The sequence below is a fragment of the Topomyia yanbarensis genome, chromosome 3 (genome assembly GCF_030247195.1).
Source record: "Topomyia yanbarensis strain Yona2022 chromosome 3, ASM3024719v1, whole genome shotgun sequence".
NCBI classification, from domain to species: Eukaryota; Metazoa; Arthropoda; class Insecta; order Diptera; family Culicidae; genus Topomyia; species Topomyia yanbarensis.
In genome coordinates this window covers 134,221,647-134,240,984 of record NC_080672.1, presented here as the reverse complement: position 1 = coordinate 134,240,984, position 19,338 = coordinate 134,221,647, and the positions used below count along the sequence as shown (strand labels likewise).

Genomic DNA, 19,338 nt, shown 5'->3' with positions numbered 1-19,338 from the left:
ACTGATCCGCAACTAAGAACGAAATGCATTGATTTTTGCCGCTTGCCGTCTGATTAGGGTGTGACAAAAAAGTCGAATTTGCAGCGTAAGATAAATTTGAAACAGGTACATATGTATAAGTGGAATGCATACACAAATTTGTCAAAATTTTAGCTGCACTTTAACTATGAGAAATACCTTCATATTTCCACTGTCGGTGGAAGATTATTAACACTACCCAGAGCTGTTCCGGTGTTTGAAATAGTGCCAAATTTGAATATCAGTGAACATATATTTTTTAATAATTGTCATTAAGCGAAATATTAACATTATTTAAATGTTAATATTACATCATTGAATTTTTTCTCATAATTATAATCACATAATAACGATACTCCCCACGCATTCGAGCATTGTTATTCTTCGTGTCCGATAGGTAGACGTTTTGAGTGTCCAATAGGTAGATTTGCTTCCGTCTTTGCGCAACTGTTCTTTATAAAATGTGCATTGAGCGTTTAAGAATTTTATAAGCAGGCTAATGAATTCATTTATCTTTATTCATGCACTCCATGGAATTCCAACTTATATATTTCATAGGACAGTCTTATGACCCTACTCCAAAAGATGCGTTTAAGAATTTTATAAGTTTTTCTTACGAAACCCATATGAGATTTGTTATTGATTTTATAGCATCATATTTTCTTTTTCATAAACCTCGCTTTTGTGAAAAGTTCATGATTGGATCTTATGAATTCAATACTAACAAAGATGGCAGACTAGGAGTCAGGGTGGCCAGATAGAATTCCTTAATATCGGTAAAGTCACTAAAAGTTTATCGGTAGTTATCGGTAGACCGGGTTGTTGTCCCAAAAACGTGGTGTTGACAAAGAATTGTAAAATACTGAAAACACAGATCTCAGACCAAATCCAACACAAAAATGAATGTTGAGTAGGATGTGTCCAGAATCAATAAAAATCGGTAGTTTTCGGTAGGGATAAGAAAATATCGGTAGTTTTGCCTGGGTCGTCTATGAATCGGTAGGGACGACCGAAATCGGTAGGACTATCGGCAGGTCTGGCCACCCTGCTAGGAGTTAATAATTTTAAGTCAGAACTTATTAGTTGCTGCATTTCTAAGCAAAAACACCGAGATTTACCCGCAAATTGTAATAAAATTATAAATCAGTGTTTTATGCTACATATTCAATAAATTATTTAGTGGATTAAAAGAGTTGCTATGATTTTTAAACCCAGAAAGAATCCAATTATCATTATTATGAACTTTGAAATTATTCGAGCATATAATTATAATTATTAAAAACGATTTGAGAAGTAACAATTTATGCTTTTTTTCTGGAGAATACCAGCGGACCGTTACTCATTAATCACAACTTTTAACATTAAAAGAAAAAGTTTTATCATCAATCTTTTGGTGGAATCTACACATGGTTTGTTTGTCCCAAATTTCCTCTCGAAGTGTATTTTGACATCTGATTTGTCATTAAAAACATGCGAAAAATGTCAGCCATGTCCTAATTTTTATATAAATGCAAAGTACTATCCATAAATAAAATCCTATTGCATTTATTCGAAAATTGTAATGAATTTCATAAGACTGTTTTATGACAATCATTATTTAAACCATGTTTTATAGTTAAAAATGTCCGCAAATTTCTAATAAATTTAAATACGACAAAAAAGTTTCATAAATGGGCAGCTATGACGCTCATTCGGACATTTAAATGAATTTCATAAGACTGTCTTATGAACATAGTAAGTGAATGTAAACAAAGAGAGACTCTCATTTGCGTTATGCCCTTTTTACATGTATATTTAGATTTAACATCGTCTGGTGTTACTTTGATATCAATGTAAGTGTAGGATACATCGCTTCTACTTAATTTATGGTACGAAAATTTAAAGCACCTGCATAATTTAAAATAATGTATTTTCCATTCGCAAAGTGTTTACGGTGAAGTGTGCAGCAGTGGATTGGTAACTTTTTCGTGTTGATTCGCTGTATATTGTGGTTTTCGCCTACGTTATTGATAAACAACGTTGCTTTTCTTCAGCAGTTGAATAGTTGAGTTACAAAGATCATATTTTCGTACCATTTTGCGTGTTGATTGTTGAAGCTTGTTTTTGGTGCTTTACCGCGCATTTTTTGGTTCTGGTACTTAAAATTGGTGAGCGCTTTTTTATTTTCTGGTTTTCTGCCCGACAATCCTTCAAAACATTAAAAAAGCTGCACGCGAGATTGACTTGTCTTTGTACACTTGAAGAATTTGTTTCGTACTGAGTCGTTCATACAGGTTTTCAGTTTGCTTTGGAGTTACGCCAAATCGTCAACTTGGAGTCAATGACGTTTTCAGAGGAATTTGTGGACGTTTTACGGACTCCTTTTCCTGTGGGACATCATTAGTCCTGTCACTAGGTTAGTGTCCGATTCTAATAAAGGGAATTCGAAACGCCTTTTCAATAAATAATATAGTTATAGGTTTTGGGCATTTTACGCGCAAATGAGGTTTACAGCAATTTTCTCCTTAGTAGAGAAAATAGTTTTTATCCAAATTTTCTCCACTAATGGCAAATATAATATAAATACATGTATTTTTTTATACGTTTAATATGAAAATTCATAACTTTTTTTTTTAAATAATCGAAATTTTTTTAAATTTGGTAATTTCGAACGAAAAGTTTTCGGATTCTTTAATATTTTTTGAAGTTCAATTTCGCTCAAATTTCGCCCGATTGCTTTTGATACTTTGATTCATGTTTTGATCTGAAAAACTGAAATATCTTGTTTTTGCTTGTATATTCAAAACCCTTTTTGGGACATTATGGCACGAAAAATTGTTTTTAGCCGCTACTTAATTTAATTACGCAGTTTTGAACAACCAATCACATAGTAAGCACAGATTGTTACATTTTTAGGAAAAAAGTTATGATAAAATGTGACATTTTGTGACATATGTGGAGTAAGGAAATTTGTTTTATTGAAGATTTTTTTAGTGTTCGTGACTTATTATGGAAGGGGGTGTCAATCTGTGACAACGTGCAACAAGCAACGTGGAAAGTGTTTTTGGCAGTACATAGAATATAGAAAAGATCTTCGGATACCGGTGAGGCCGTTTCATGTACCTTTACTAATTTATTTAAATATCATGGCCATATGGCCTGTATTAAGCAATAAAATTTTGTTCGTTTTTTGATATCTGTGTCATCTATGAAGATTGTTTCGGTACCGAGCGTTTTCCTTAATTAGGTGATAGGACTATTACAAAATAAAATGCTTGTAAGGACGTGGCCAGGTTTGTGGAAATGAGCGGGTCTACGTCATTGGAGATTGTGGCGAAGTCTGATATGGCAATGGATAGGCTTAATTCTGTAACTCTATCTACGATTTGTGCAGATGTTAGTGCTATGCTATACTACGATAAATAATGCGTGTATTACGAAACCTTTAATTACATAGATATATCGATATATGTCTCAAGATACTTTTTTTTATTTCAATTATAGAGGTTTTAACCTTAAGGTCATTCGCCTCTTCGGGTTAGAAAAATCCCTTAGGAAAAATTTCTAACCCTATGTGCGGGGTCGGGACTCGAACCCAGGTGCGCTGCGTACAAGGCAATCGATTTACCAATACGCTACTCCCACTCTCGTCTCAAGATACTAAAAGTAATCGCCTTGCATTATATTGTATTGTTTTTGGAATGCCGTGTTTCACCGGAATGAAGGAGCGAGGAATAATAAAATCGTTTACCTGCCGTTTCATTCAATTAAACATATTGCAACACTCCCGACCGTCGGCTGTCCGGAGCTAAAGTTTTTTTTACAAACCAAGCATTTCAAAATTAATTCAATAAACGATAAATGTATCATAAATTTTCACATGATAGCATTACTGAGAGTTGCATAGATCGTATCACTCATTAAGGTGAATTCAGATTTGTGTTGTGTCTTTACCCCATCCACAACAACGTTTGTTGCACTAACATTCATTCCCTTCCCCGATAACTGTAAGGACGTGACCGACTCCGTTATTGACATTTCATAGTATATAATCCTAGAAACGTAGCTAGTCCCGAGCGCCATTTGTTGATTCCCTGTGCAATTTCGCTTGTTCTGGTCAATCATTCTCAATCTCTGCTAGACTCCTGTTCAGCGATCGTCATAGTAGGTAGAACTCTTCAGGAAGGTCACACTCCTCCGCCAAAGTCTTGATTCCTTTCTCAGTTTCCCATACCAAATACGAGTAATGTTAGGGCGAGCTGTCCGTTGTTTTTTTTTCTCAAAAGGACAAGTGGAGCTAAAGCTTCAGATGCGTGAATTTTTATCCTGTCTGAACCTGTAATTGAGTATTTCAAATCCGTTGTCCAATGAATTAATTTTTGAAATGTTTAATTCTTTAGTGCATTAACTAACAGTTGGACGCAATTATAAGTAGCTAGAATAATGTGAATAAATTAAAAAAATATATTGATTTTAGTATGGATTACATAAACTACGACAATTCTTATACTTCTAGTTTCTTTGATCCGGACACAGTTGGTGTGGAAGTGGAAATATCCTATGGATCCGGGGAGTCACAGTTTGGAAGCGATTCCGAGGGTGATGATTCGAAAATCTTTGTGTCCAAATGCGGTTCGGTATTTTGGACCCAAAAATTGACTTGATCCAAATTTCGAAGCAGGTCCGAAAAAGCTTGGGTCATATTTCAAAGCTGAATTGAAGGACATACAAACGCCGGGTGGTTTTCGACGATTCGATTATAAAAACAAAATCAAAAATATTGAAAGATGTTGCACAAAAATTGACTACCTTCCTCGAAAATTACGATCGAATGTATGGGATATGTTATAGTTACAGTTCCCGCGAAAACATAAAAATATGTAAAATGTGTAATATACTATGTTGCCCAGTAGATCATCGCACGAACACATTTTATACATGTCCATGAGACCTCTCGACATTTTGAAAAAGTTTTAAAATATACATAGGTCAGCACAGATTTTTGTTCTAGGTGTGAATTGAAAAACTTTCGCTAAAGATGACTTAATTTGGACTTGATTAGGAGGTATCTCCAATCAAAAATCATGTTTTACTATGTTTCCATAGTGAGATCACTTACACTCTGATTTAATAGGCCCTACATGCCCACAAATCATCAAAGATTGTTCCTTAGACATATCTTAACACGTTTTAACAAGCCAACATAGATCTAGGAATCAGGCATCAGAATATATTGGCTTAAATGGCACGTTCCCCGTATGTAGTCGGGGATTTGTGCTTTAATAATCTTCCTTGGTTTTGATATATTTTTCTATATAAAAATCCAGGTAACAAATTCTCTATTGCGATTAGATCTATGCCGTCCTATTAAAACGTGTTAAGATATGTCTAAGGAACAACCTTTGATGATTTGTGGGCATGTAGGGCCTATTAAATCAGAGTGTAAGTGATATTACTGTGGAAACATAGTAAAACATGATTTTTGAATGGAGACACCTCTTATTCATGTCCAAATTACGTCATTTTTGGCGAAAGCTTCCCAATTTACACCCAGAGCAACAATCTGAGGTGACCCTTGTAAATTTTGAAACTTTTTAAAAATGTGGAGAGGTCTAATGTCGATCATGCACCAAGCAAGCCCAGGTCACTACAAACTATCTTATAAGTATGTACCAACATTAGGAGATGTTCAGTTTATCCTCGATCGCGAGATACAGAATCCTCAGTTATAAGCCGCAGTTGGTGTCTGTAGTCGACATGAGAATCGAAAGGAAGAGAAGCACGAAGTCTGTCAGCTATGCATGAACAAATAAAAAACCTATTTTAATCCACCTAGCGGTGCAATTGTGCCTTTCTCAATCATGAATCACGAGAATGTGTGCGTTGTTTATATTCATTAAAAACTTTTAAATGCATATATTACATTTCATTATTATACATCACATGACAACTATATACAGGAAAATAAATCATTATTCGAGTTCTAAAATTTTAAAAAAGAAAAAATAGCCACGGTAATATTGAACTGAAAAACCTGTTTTAATCCACCTAGAGGTGCAATTGTGCCTTTCTCATTTCTCCAAACTATGATTTAATAGCTGGTTCGTACAATATAACTTTATGGAAATGTCTTTCATTCTTATTACACTTGGTAAGTATATATAAGAGCACCTTTTTGCATTCATCGCGGTATCGGTTTGAATCGGAGTTTTCTATGTGATCGACCTCCACAACCCGTAACTCCGGTGCTGGAAGTCGGATGGAGATGGAATTTAATATCAGTTTCTGGGGACGCAACACCTTTCATTTGAGACTAAGTTGAGCAAATCTAGCCATTTTCGAGAAACCAATATAACCGTTATTCTGACTTTGGATGCTTCCGGATCCGTCGATGGTGGCCAGTGTGGCCAAAGAGACTTTGAATGACTGTTGGGGACCTAGATCTACAAATTCAACAGTTGTGTTTACATTTTGGAAAAAAAAAATCACCTTTTTACATTTATCGCAGAATTCGTTAGAATCGGGATTTGCTGCGTGATCGTACGTATCACCCTGTAATTCAGGAACCAGAACTCGGATCCACACAAAATTCAACAGCAGCTGATGGACCTTTCATTTAAAATTAAGTTTGTCAAAATCGGTTCAGAAAATTCCGAGAAACCGATTTGGAAAAATCAACAAATTTTGTTTTGTAACCATACTCTTCAACTCGTAATTCGGAACAAGATGTCGGTTGAAAATGAAATTCAATAGCAACCTATGGGAATATTATACCTTTCATTTGAATCTTAGTTTGTAAAAATCGGTTCAGCCATCTCCGAGTAACCGATGTGGACATTTTGTTAACAAAGCCGCACATACACACACATACATACACACATACACATATACACATACATACATACACACATACATACACACAGATATTTTGCGATCTCGGCGAACTGAGTCGAATGTTATATGAGACTCGGCCCTCCGGGCCTCGGTTAGAAAGTCGGTTTTTGGAGCAATTGCATAACCTTTCTATATAAGAAAGGCAAAAGAATAATATTTAATTAGCTGAGTTCAATGTTATCTTCATGTGATTATAATTTGCAAAGGTTGGTGGAATGCGTTTGAACGTGTAGCGAATGGGGGTTTAGTAGAGTGGGTGTGGAGGATGCGTCAGAAATCCTTCATCTTATTTCGGTATACGGGGTGGATGAAGGAAATCTGGGCGTGAGGGTGATCCAAGAAGAGGGGAGTGATGAAGGAGGGAAGTGTAAGGGCAAGGTGGGGAGGGAGGGGAAGGGGCGGCTATGCAATACTCAACTGCATATTTTGCCTTCCATTTGAGACTTGGTTTGAGAAAATCGGTTCAGTCATCACCGATGAACCGATGTGACTTTAATTGTGGAATATGCCCGGAATTCCGGACTTCCGGAATCGTCGATAGTGGACAATATATTCAAAGAATGTTTGATTGGCAATCAGTTATCTAGATCTACGATTAGAAGTAATTTGGTGACCATTTCAATAGTTTTTAGCCTCTGAGGTATTACGATTGTACCGATTTATATGGGAAATTCCAGTGTATCCTTACTAACACCCCTGTAACTCCGGAAGCAAGAGTCAGAACCGAATGAAATTCAGCAGCAGTCAATGGCATTACTGTATCTTTCATTTGAAATTAAGTTCGTAAAAATCGGTAGAGAATTCGTTGTGGAATGGGTATGATATTAGCTTAGGAACTTGGCGGGTTCCCCGAGGGCGTCATGAACCGTCATAGGTGGCCAATGTGGTCAAAGCTGCTTTGATTGATCATTAGTGATCCAGACCCGCAAACTAGAGTAATGTTACATCAATTTTAATATGTTTTACATCATTTGAACATTATGGTGGTACCAGTTTATATGGGAATTTGCTGTGTGACCGCACTCTTCAACCCGTAACTCCGGAACCGGAAGTCGGATCAACTAAAAATTCAATAGCAGCTTATGGGAGCGTTATACCTTTCAGATGAAACTAAGTTTGCGAAAATCGGTTCAGCCATCTCTGAGAAAATTGTGTGAGTTTAAATGACACACACACATACACACACATACACACACACATACATACACACACACAGACATTTGCCGATCTCGACGAACTGAATCGAATGGTGTATGATACTCGGCCCTCCGGGCCTCGGTTAAAAAGTCGATTTTTACAGTGATTGCATAGCCTTTCTTTATATGAGAAAGGCAAAAAGGTGCGAAATCGGCAAAGTCCCAAAAAGTCGATTTTTATAAAAAAATTTTTTTCGAGATAACATAAAATCTCGACGTTTCATGCATTTTAAAGATGTTTGGCATCAAAAATACAAATTCGATTTCTGAAATTTCATGGGGTCCCCCTTTGAAAAAATTTTTGAGTTCCGGCTTATATGGGAATTTCATGTGTGACCGGACCGTTCAGTCTATATTTCCGGAACCATACAAGCGATCCGTGCGAAATTTTATAGACATCTGTGGGGATAATATAGCTATCATTTGGGACTAAGTTTGTGAAAATCGGCCCAACCATTTCCGAGAAACTGATATGAGTTTGCTAGTTATGAAAGATGGCCGCTTTTCCCGGGCACTTCCGGAACCGTCTATGGTGGTCAATGTAGTCAACGAAAGTTTGTTTGGCCGTCGGTGACCTAGAACTGCAAAGTTAAGTTATTTGAGAGACATTTTAGCGAAATTTTTACCTTTTTTGCTTCCATCGGGGTATCGGTTTGAATCACAATTTGCTATGTGATCGCACGCCACAACCCGTAACTCCGGAACCGGAAGTCGGTTGGGGATAAAATTTAATAGCCATTTACGGGGACGCAACATCTTTCATTTGAGACTAAGTTTGGTTGATTCGGTCTAGCCACCTCCGAGAAACCGATGTGACTGTTAGTCTGAATTTGGATACTTCCGCCGGGGCTTCCGGAACCGATGATGGTGGCCAATGTGACCAAAGAGACTTTGAATGGCTGTTAATGACCTAGTACTACAAATCGAAGCAGTTGTGGTCACATTTTGGAAAAAATTTCACCATTATACATTCATTGCAGAATTTCTTAAAATCGACATTTTCTGAGTGATCGTACTCATCACCCTGTAATTCCGGAACCGGAAGTCGGATCCATTAGAAATTCAATAGCAGCCTATGGGAACGTTGCACCTTTCATTTGGGACTAAGTTTGTAAAAATCGGTTCATCCATCTCTGAGAAAAGTGAGTGAGATTGTGTTCGCGTACACACACACAGACGCACATACACACACACATACATACACACACATACATACACACACACAGACATTTGCCGAACTCGACGAACTGAATCGAATGGTATATGTCACTCGGCCCTCCGGGCCTCCGTTAAAAAGTCGGTTTTCAGAGCAATTGCAATACCTTTCTATTGAGAAAGGCAAAAAGGTGCAAAATCGGCAGTCCCAAAAAGTCGATTTTAAAAAAAAAAAATTTTTTCGAGATAACATAAAATCTCGACGTTTCATGCATTTTAAAGATGTTTGGCATCAAAAATACGAATTCGATTTCTGAAATTTCATGGGGTCCCCCCTTTGAAAAAAATTTTTGAGTTCCGGCTTATATGGGAATTTCATATGTGACCGGACGATTTAGTCTATATTTCCGGAACCATACAAGCGATCCGTGCGAAATTTTACATACATCTGTGGGGATAATATAGCTATCATTTGGGACTAAGTTTGTGAAAATCGGTCCAACCATTTCCGGGAAACTGATGTGAGTTCGTAAATTTTGAAAGATGGCCGCTTTTCCCAGGCACTTCCGGAACCGTCTATGGTGGTCAATGTAGTCAACGAAAGTTTGGTTGGCCGTCGGTGACTTAGAACAGCAAATTTAAGTTGTTTGAGAGACATTTTAGCGAAATTTTTACCTTTTTTGCTTTCATCGGAGTATCGGTTTGAATCACAATTTGCTATGTGATCGCACGCCACAACCTGTAACTCCGGAACCGGAAGTCGGATCGGGATGAAATTGAATAGCCATTTACGAAGACGCAATACCTTTCATTTGAGGCCAAGTTTAGTCGAATCGGTCTAGCCATCTCCGAGAAACCAGTCACATCGGTTATTCTGAATTTAGATACTTCCGCCGGGGCTTCCGGAACCGAGGATGGTGGCCAATGTGGCCAAATAGACTTTGAATGGATGTTAGTGACCTAATACTACAAATCGAAGCAGTTGTGGTCATATTTTGGAAAAATTTTCACCTTTATACATTCATTGCAGAATTTATTAAAATCGACATTTTCTGCGTGTTCGTACTTATCACCCTGTAATTCCGGAACCGGAAGTCGGATCCATTAGAAATTCAATAGCAGCCTATGGGAACGTTGCACCTTTCATTTGAGACTAAGTTTGTCAAAATCGGTTCAGCCATCTCTGAGAAAAATGAGTGACATTTTTGGTCACATACACACACACATACACACACACATACATACATACACACATACACACACACACACACAGACATTTGCCGAACTCGACGAAGTGAATCGAATGGTATATGTCACTCGGCACTCCGGGCCTCCGTTAAAAAGTCGGTTTTCAGAGCAATTGCAATACCTTTCTATTGAGAAAGGCAAAACAAAAAAAACTAAAGTATACCTAAAGTTTTTCATTACAAAATTTGGAATTTCATAAGATAAAAACAAACAACCTCCAATGAATGGGCGTCTTGTGTTGAAAATAATGAATTTCGATTCGTTTACACGGTGGGGTATGGTTCAGATCGACAATTGACCACATTATCTCAGGCATCTTTAATGGTTTTACGGTCATAAATACACTGGTGCTCAAAAAACAATGACGTTCGATACGTCACATCTCGAGCAGAGTCTGACAACAAATTGAAAACTAAACTTGATATTTTGATGTTCGGCAAATGATTAATCAGGTTGTTGTCGTTTTAACGGTTAAAAGATCAAAATGGAGAGCAGAAAAATTGTCCTATGACATCAAAACTAATTCTGTTATCATTATACAAGTGTATACTAGGCTTACCACCAACCACTCCCGTGTGGCAGATGCTGCTATTCAAACAGGGTTGCTATGATTAATAATAAAATCCACTTGTTTTGATGTCATGCTGCTTCTTTAGTTAATAACTTTTCTTAGCGAATTTTCACGAACTTACAATGTTCCACGAATGTGTTCAGTAGAAGAATACCTTTAGAAATATATAGTGTTCTCATGAATTGATTGATGAGGTGATTTTTTAAGAATTTATTTTCAATTTTAACCGATTTTCCATACTAATTTCCATATAAACTTTGAAATTTTTGGAGGGTCCGTAGACACAACCGATCGGTACCAAAATTTACACAATTACTAAGGGTCATAAAAGGAATCAATAAAGCCTGGTGGAGCTAAAAGTCAAAAATTGAACTAGTCTAATGTATATGCCTTTTACATATTTTTCATAATATGTCAATAAAATCAAAGACAAAGTAAAATTTTAAAGTGGAATAAATGTGCAAAAACTTTTCTATTGGTCAAGATCACAAAATTTTGAAATAATCAGCTTTGAAGGTTTAGCAACTTCGAAAAAGCTTTCCAACATAATAAGCTCATATTTTGATATAATAATTTTGGTGATGAAAACTCCTAGAAGTGATTATGGAGAAGTAACTCTTCAAAAATTGTATGAGATTTGCTGTAAGAAGTTGTGCTGCTTCACTTCAAAGATTCTAAACAGCCAAAGTTGACAGTTCCGAAATAATGTGACGTTACTGTAAACAATTTTTTTCGAGCAGTAATTTTGCTTTTGTTTACTATTAAAGCTCACAAATCCAAAACGAGTCTACATTTTATTACACCATTCAATTGAATACTCAAAAATACACCATTAATAGCCACTAAATTGAAATATTTTGATATTTTTATTATTTCCAATCCTGCTTAAAAGCTGTGTATATAATTGATTATAAAACAAAAATCAAATGCTCACGAAAACCGATCCTGACCAAACGGAAAAAGTAATTTTTCGTCATTTTCCTTCTATTTTCAAAAATATTATTATCGTTGTCGCTCACATTGAGTTTTTGTGTCAACTCTTCGCATTATCAATAAAACTACATTCAAGCAAAAATTAAAATTTATCCAATTTTTCGGCGAGGAAGTGTGTGTTTATAGCACGGTGTCTCTGGTAGAAAATATTTAGACAAAAAAATCAGTATCGCTAAACTACTCACTAATCGAAAGCTTAGATGCTCCTCTTTCATCGGAGAATAACTTTGACATGTTCTATCGGGGGGTCTAGAACATTTATTTTTTTTAACATTATGATGTTTAATTTTTCAGGCAATTTTTCAATTTTTAGCTTAGAACAATTGTCTCCCTTTTAGGAGGTTAAATCAGTGAACACACACTGTCAGAGGAACGGACTTGTAATGTTAATGAAAACAGTCGAAGACACCATTTAGTCAGCTTCGCGTTGGTAATTAGATATCTTGAAATTCGGGAAATAAAACGTTTTTTTTTCAATTTATTTTTCTTCGAAACATATTTTTTGCTCGGGTTTTCTATGTAACTGATGTTACATTCAAAGTTCTGTTCTATAGATTCTTTGAACAAATGTTTTTATTTTTAGTTTCATTGAAAATTACGAGCTTAGAACACGAGCGAAAGATTCTCCCTTCAGAAACGCTTAAGATCAGTGGTTCACATTTTAAAGGGCGAACAAGTAATTATTGCGACACATTCAACAGGGCATAACTTTTTTACCGTTGGGTAAAAATCAACCAAATTTTGCACACTTTCTCATTGATGTGTATTGTTTACATGCTGTCAAACTCGAAGTCGTGTTTTTCGATTCAACGAAAATGGAGGTGAACCAACACGAGTCGAGAGAACAAATTCTTTCCAAACACCTGGAATTTCCTGACCTGTCGCACCGGCAGTTGGAAAAAATGTTGAACATTCACAATTCAACCGTCTCCAAAGTGTTGAAGTGGTTCCAGGAGCGGTTGACGTTGGACCATGGCAAAGGAGCTGGAAGAAAACCGGGACCGGAGAACAAAAAGACGGAGGGAAAGGTGAAGCGGATGATTAAAGCAAACCCCAACGTCTCAAGTCGTGATTTGGCTAAAAAGATCGGCATGTCGCAGAGCTACGTCCAGAATGCAAAGAAGAGAGCTAGACTACATACATATAAGGTACAGAACTTCCCAAACCGCGATGAGCGGCAAAAATCGACGGCTAAAACTCGGACACGGAAGCTCTACGAGAAGATGCTGACAAAATATGGCTGCTGTGTGATGGACGACGAAACGTATATAAAAGCCGATTTTAAGCAAATTCCGGGGCTGGAGTTTTTCACCGGCAAGAGCAAGTTCTATGTGGACGACAAATTTAAGAAGAAAATGTCGAAGTTCGCCTTCAAATATCTCATTTGGCAGGCCATCTGATCTTGCGGACTGAGGAGTGAGCCTTTCGTGACAAAGGGCACAGTAAATGGCGAGATCTACAAATCTGAGTGCCTCGAGAAGCGCCTTTTAACGTTCTTGCAGCAGCACGACGAAGCTCCGCTATTTTGGCCAGATTTGGCATCATGCCACTATTCTAAAAGTGTCCTGTAGTAGTATTAGGCCAATTCTGTCCATTTTGTTCCAAAGGACATGAATCCGCCAAACTGTCCGGAGCTGCACCCGGTGCACAGTGGTCGCAATGGTACCAAAACGTGCGTTTAATTAATGGTGCTCTAGGAGTTGATTTTAGCGATTTGGTGTGTTAGAAACACTTTTTCAGAATGGAAGCCCCCTTCTTTTGATGTATACTAAATTGTGATTAATCCACCTAAAAGTGAGATAGAAAATTTATTTCCACTAACTTTTAAGATAGAGGCACGATGTTAATGACCAAGTTATAGTAAATTCTACTGCGAGAAAACTTGTTGAACATGCAAACTCTCCAAAATGTAATGGTGTTGAGATAAAGCACGTTGTTTGTGGGAGGCACCCAAAAAATCATTTTTTCATTATAACTTTTTTCTGAGATTTTTGCAATTCTTCAGATGTTCTATGAAGTTGTTGAAATTAAGAAATTGCAGATATTTGTCGAAGACGTCAGCATTTTTTATTTCAAAACTTAAGAGTTATTAAATAAAGTGGGTTAAAAATACCGCCATTTTGAATGACAATTACTAAGAGATGTGGAAATATGTGGAAGACATTTCGATTCTATGAGAAAGACAGTGACAAGTACTATAAGCAAAAATACTACTTACAACGGGCATCCACCGGCCTGTATACAAAAAATATTTTCCGGCAATGTATGTTTTGCATTTTGTAACAAAATAAGTACGACTTTTTCAGCATAATTTTTTTAGCGATTTTTTTCTATGTGTCTAATATTCTAAAAAATCATTGAGAGTAATAAATACACATATAAATCGTGAACTTTGAATTTCTGTTATCTGAAACTATTCATAAATTAACAGGATTTGGAAAGAGAACTCTAGAGACGTCTAAAAAGGTTTACTGTATTCTCATGAGTATGAACCATAGCAAAGAGTATTAGATATCATTTTCACGAATCGACTGTGTAGTCAGAGTTGCTACTTAGGATCCGACTTGAGAGAAAATCTTTAGAAAAATATTTTCACCTATATATTACATCTCTGTCAAATTTTAACCCTCAATAAGGCAAGGGGTCTCAGAGGCTCGGCTAGTTACAGTTCCCTAGTTTCAATGAATTTGTAATTCGAAATAAAAATGACCGAGCGTTTTCGGGCTTTCGATTCTCTCACTGGTAAAACGACAAAAACAGGCTCTTGGTTTCATTGGGTCTTAGAAGCGATGCTTTATGAAGTCACAATTTTCGCTTGCCTTTTTGAGGGTTAATTTCAAATATTTAATCATTCAATGCGTGCTTGCAAAATAATTATTGACGATTCCGGCACCGTAATCGCTTCATGAAAACGGCATATAGGGTAGACGAGCCCTTATCCATCTCATTAGTCGGGATGTCACAATATTTCGTTGATAACTCGACTTAGAGTGACTGGATTGCGCTTAAGTAAGTATCACCATCTTTCCTTCGTTCCTAAGAAGCAGTACAGTTAGACTTTTTGAGCTAATGCGTTGAATGGAGATAGCAAATACTTCTCTAACTAATGAGTTCCAATGGGTGGGATGAATAGAGGAGCTAAGATGAATTAGGGCGCAGTAACTCTAATACTGTTTGTAATGGTTTTTATTCTTGTAAAGACAGCCAAAATTTTTGCGCATTTTTTAGTTGATCACTTTTGTTGTTGTGCTAGTTTAGGAATAATTCGTAAGTTGGAGACTACAGAGCTGAGAGTTTTGGATTCATATGTGTACTTTGACATTTCCAAAGATTTTTTAGAATATTCGTAGAATAGAATAACACATAGAAACAATTGCTATAAAAAGTTATGCTTAAAACGTCGTAATTATTTTGTTACAAAATGAAAAACATGCATTGCCGGAAAGTATTTTTTATATACAGGTCGGTGGATGCCCGTTGTAAGTAGTATTTTTGCTTATAGTGCTTTTCACTGTCTTTCTCATAGAATCGAAATGTCTTCCACATATTTCCACATCTCTTAGTAATTGTCATTCAAAATGGCGGTATTTTTAACCCACTTTATTTAATAACTCTTAAGTTTTGAAATAAAAAATGCTGACGTCTTCGACAAATATCTGCAATTTCTTAATTTCAACAACTTCATAGAACATCTGAAGAATTGCAAAAATCTCAGAAAAAAGTTATAATGAAAAAATGATTTTTTGGGTGCCTCCCACAAACAACGTGCTTTATCTCAACACCATTACATTTTGGAGAGTTTGCATGTTCAACAAGTTTTCTCGCAGTAGAATTTACTATAACTTTGTCATTAACATCGTGCCTCTATCTTAAAAGTTAGTGGAAATAAATTTTCTATCTCACCTTTTGGTGGATTAATCACAATTCAGTATACATCAAAAGAAGGGGGCTTCCATTCTGAAAAAGTGTTTCTAACACACTAAATCGCTAAAATCAACTCCTAGAGCACCATTAAATAAACGCACGTTTTGGTACCATTGCGACCACTGTGCACTGTGGGGTGGGGTTAACTCCCAAAGCCCCCCTCTGGCTACGCCACTGATTTCAGATTCCGGAGACAATTTATACGTAAGTTCTTACATGCATAGATTTGATTTAACTGCGATTTAAATTGATAACTATAGGATCCAAATTTAGAAATCAGCAACACACTATTATAGTGAAGATCCGATTTTATCAGCCTCCGATTTTGTCAGTTTTTTACCCGATTTGGCAGCCTCTATGAAAATTGATAGTTGGTAGTTTGATGGGCTCTAGCAGACGAAACAATTTGATTTCGAGTATATCCTTTTTTGAGCCCATCTTTCTTATCGTAAGAGCTTCAGTTTATTAAAAAAAGATAAATATATGTCCCGATTTTCCTAATGTCCCCATTTTACAAGCCTAAAATTAACCATAAACCGGGTCTTCACTGCATTATAATAATATTAAATTAGAGTAATCTATATCAGTTCAATTTTGTTCATGTCTAATCATTTGGAGGGGAGGTGAAACCCCAAAAAACCCAGGGTGCGCGCTGGCTGATGGACCTAATAAGGTAGTTACTTTAGAAACAATTTGTTCTAAGATTATCAGGGTGACACGAAAATAATGAAAGAAAACCATTTTTAAGCACCATCCTTGGTATTACTCTAATAAAATCATAATTTTCCTGCGACTGGATTTCCAAAAATAGTGCCTTGCTCTGTACTGTAAACTATGAAATTACAATAAAAATCTGAGATTTATTTTGTGATTTATGATTTTTCAGAGCGACATTATGAATTTGAACCTCGATTTTCGTCAAACCGACCAGCAAAACAATAACATGAGAATTCCACTTGAGGGCTCGGTTGACGAAATCGTTTTTTAAAACGGAAGAAATGCTAAAAAAATCGTTTTTTTCTGGATGTTTATATCTCAAAAACGACTAAAATCCATAGAAAAATGAAAATAGTGGAAATCATAGTTCTTGAAAGTTCAAGTGCATGGTTGACACAATCCGCACCTAAATAATGCTCGGAAGTTCTTTCCAAATTTCCAAAAAGTTATTTCTGAATAACAGCATACTGTTTTCTTCAATGTGCGCAGTTTGGCTCGTTCTGGCGGTACAGTGCCATTGTGAAGCTTTTATTTATTTCCACATCACTGCACTGTCGATCGTCCGAGCCTTCACCACATGGTGGGTTAATCTGTATGTTCTCGTTGTATCAAAATTAATATAAAAAATCGCTTAATCTGCTTGTGAGTTGATCATATCGCGTCACACAAAATTGTAATCACAGAATTTCCACTCCGCCGTGCTCCACTTTGGGACTTGTTTAATTAAACAAAATGGAACAATGATCTGAAAAAAATTCGTTGGCAAGACTCGTATCTTAATGTTTTAAGCAATACACACCACCACCATCACCTATGGAATCACTCTTCGAACGCGAAAACAGCTTTCCAAATAACCGCCTTGTCAGATTTGGCAATACACTGCTCGGAGAATGATTGTACAAATTTGAATCAAGTTGAAATTGGCCAGTTCAGCCAAAGTACGAAACTGCCTAAAACCCACTTCTCCAATGAATCTGAAGATAGTTCATTAAAAAAAATCAACTTCACAACCTTGCTCAAAGCAAGTTCATATCTCTTTTTTCAGCAATAATCGAAAGTTGACTGTTGCAATAATCTCGATTTTCAAGTGCCCATTTCACCTGGATGAGTTACTCAAGCCGTGTATGTAAACATTGAAGTACAACGCTTAATGACACCCCAATGAGGGAATCATTTCACTTTCAGCCAGTCACTTTCGTGCAACCAGGCAAGCCACCAGCCAAATATTGCCCTCCACTCATCTGCAGCGCTGCAGTAAACGAACAATAATATTTGGGTCAACATCAGCGAAATATGCGCATATTTGTGTCCATGTCTTGTGGCGCTGGGGCCGCCAGTAGTGAGCTGCTGCGAGTGTGATGTGATGTAGCCGCCTGTCCTCGGTCTTCGGTTTTGGTTAATTGTGGGAGCGCGAACATGTGTATTACATAAGGCTCGGACAGCTCGCGTGCCTCCGAGAGTCCGAGACTGGGGTCCGTCGTGTTCAAAACGCTCGCAGAGAGCCTCGAGAAGCCTCCGAATACGTCCCGCTGATGCAGTGCGGTGTCGCACGGCCATCTGATCGTTGGCTATACCTGTCGGTAAACGCATATTGCGGACCGTGCAAACGTGCGAATCAGCTTTCACTGCGGCCTGTTTCACCACCAACTTGACTGGTTGAGTTTTCTTCGCGCAAGACGACCTTCGAGTCATAATCTCGTTTTTATTGTTGTTGTTGTGTTTTACTTCACTGTTTCACACACAACCCGATCGAGTCCGGTTCGTTTGTTCACCACCAACAACAGGCCAAACCCGAAAAATGGGACAATAACTCATTTCCTATATGACACATCACCTGGAGACGCACCAACTGATTTCCAAAAGTGGTTACTAATTTGGACAAGCCCCTGCCTAGGCAATGTTTTCTTTAAATATTCACCGTATCGGGACCGTCGTTCTTCCACACTAGCTGCACACCACTCTCAGTAGTCACTAAACCTTTCTTGATATAACTGCTATAGATCTAGTTTGACTTGCTGCATTTCTCTTGATCACGACACGCGCATAGAGCCAACCGGGCTTGGCACGCAGTATATGCAAAAACTTTTCAGCTTCGAGGGATTGTATTTGGGCTGCAATAGCCGTGAGCTTCTCTGGGAATGGATTGGTTGGAAATACGCGTCCGTATCGCGCCGAAGGAAACTTTCGACTGGCACGACACGATCCGCTGGATCGTCCATAACGCGTAAATCCAGCTTGGAATGGCCAATGCGCGGAGGGGTGTAGTGACAATGCGGCGCATAAGTGAACCGACCGAGTTTGTGCATCTGGCCTGGTGAGTGGGTGCGGGTGGTAGTGTTGGTGCAGGAGGGTAGCATGGATTGTAAGTAGTGCCTATTTGTAGCGGGATAGCTCATGGAGGTCTACTGCACAGGGCAGAAAGGGGGCGAAATGAATTGGTAATGAAACGAGCGGATATTTACGTTTTGAAATGACGGGTTTTCGCCGAAGATCAAAATTGGCTGCAGCCAAAAACAGCACCGCCAGGGCTTGGAGACGCGAAACTTCGGCTAAAGCAGTCACAAGGACATACGTGGGAATTCGGCAAAGGTGTCGCGTTCAAAATATGCATACATAAATAGTAATGATTCTATAATTTATCGT

General features: G+C 37.5%; 1 protein-coding gene across 1 annotated transcript in view; it reads right to left on the bottom strand.

The window, feature by feature from the left end:
- The window catches only part of LOC131689522 (fatty acyl-CoA reductase wat), a 133,047-nt gene extending 114,181 nt beyond the window's left edge, over positions 1–18,866 (bottom strand). Inside the window, exon 1 of the mRNA XM_058974665.1 lies at positions 18,614–18,866. The gene's annotated coding sequence lies outside the window, so the exon portion shown is untranslated. The remainder of the gene's footprint in view (positions 1–18,613) is intronic.
- Positions 18,867–19,338: the final 472 nt, after the last annotated feature.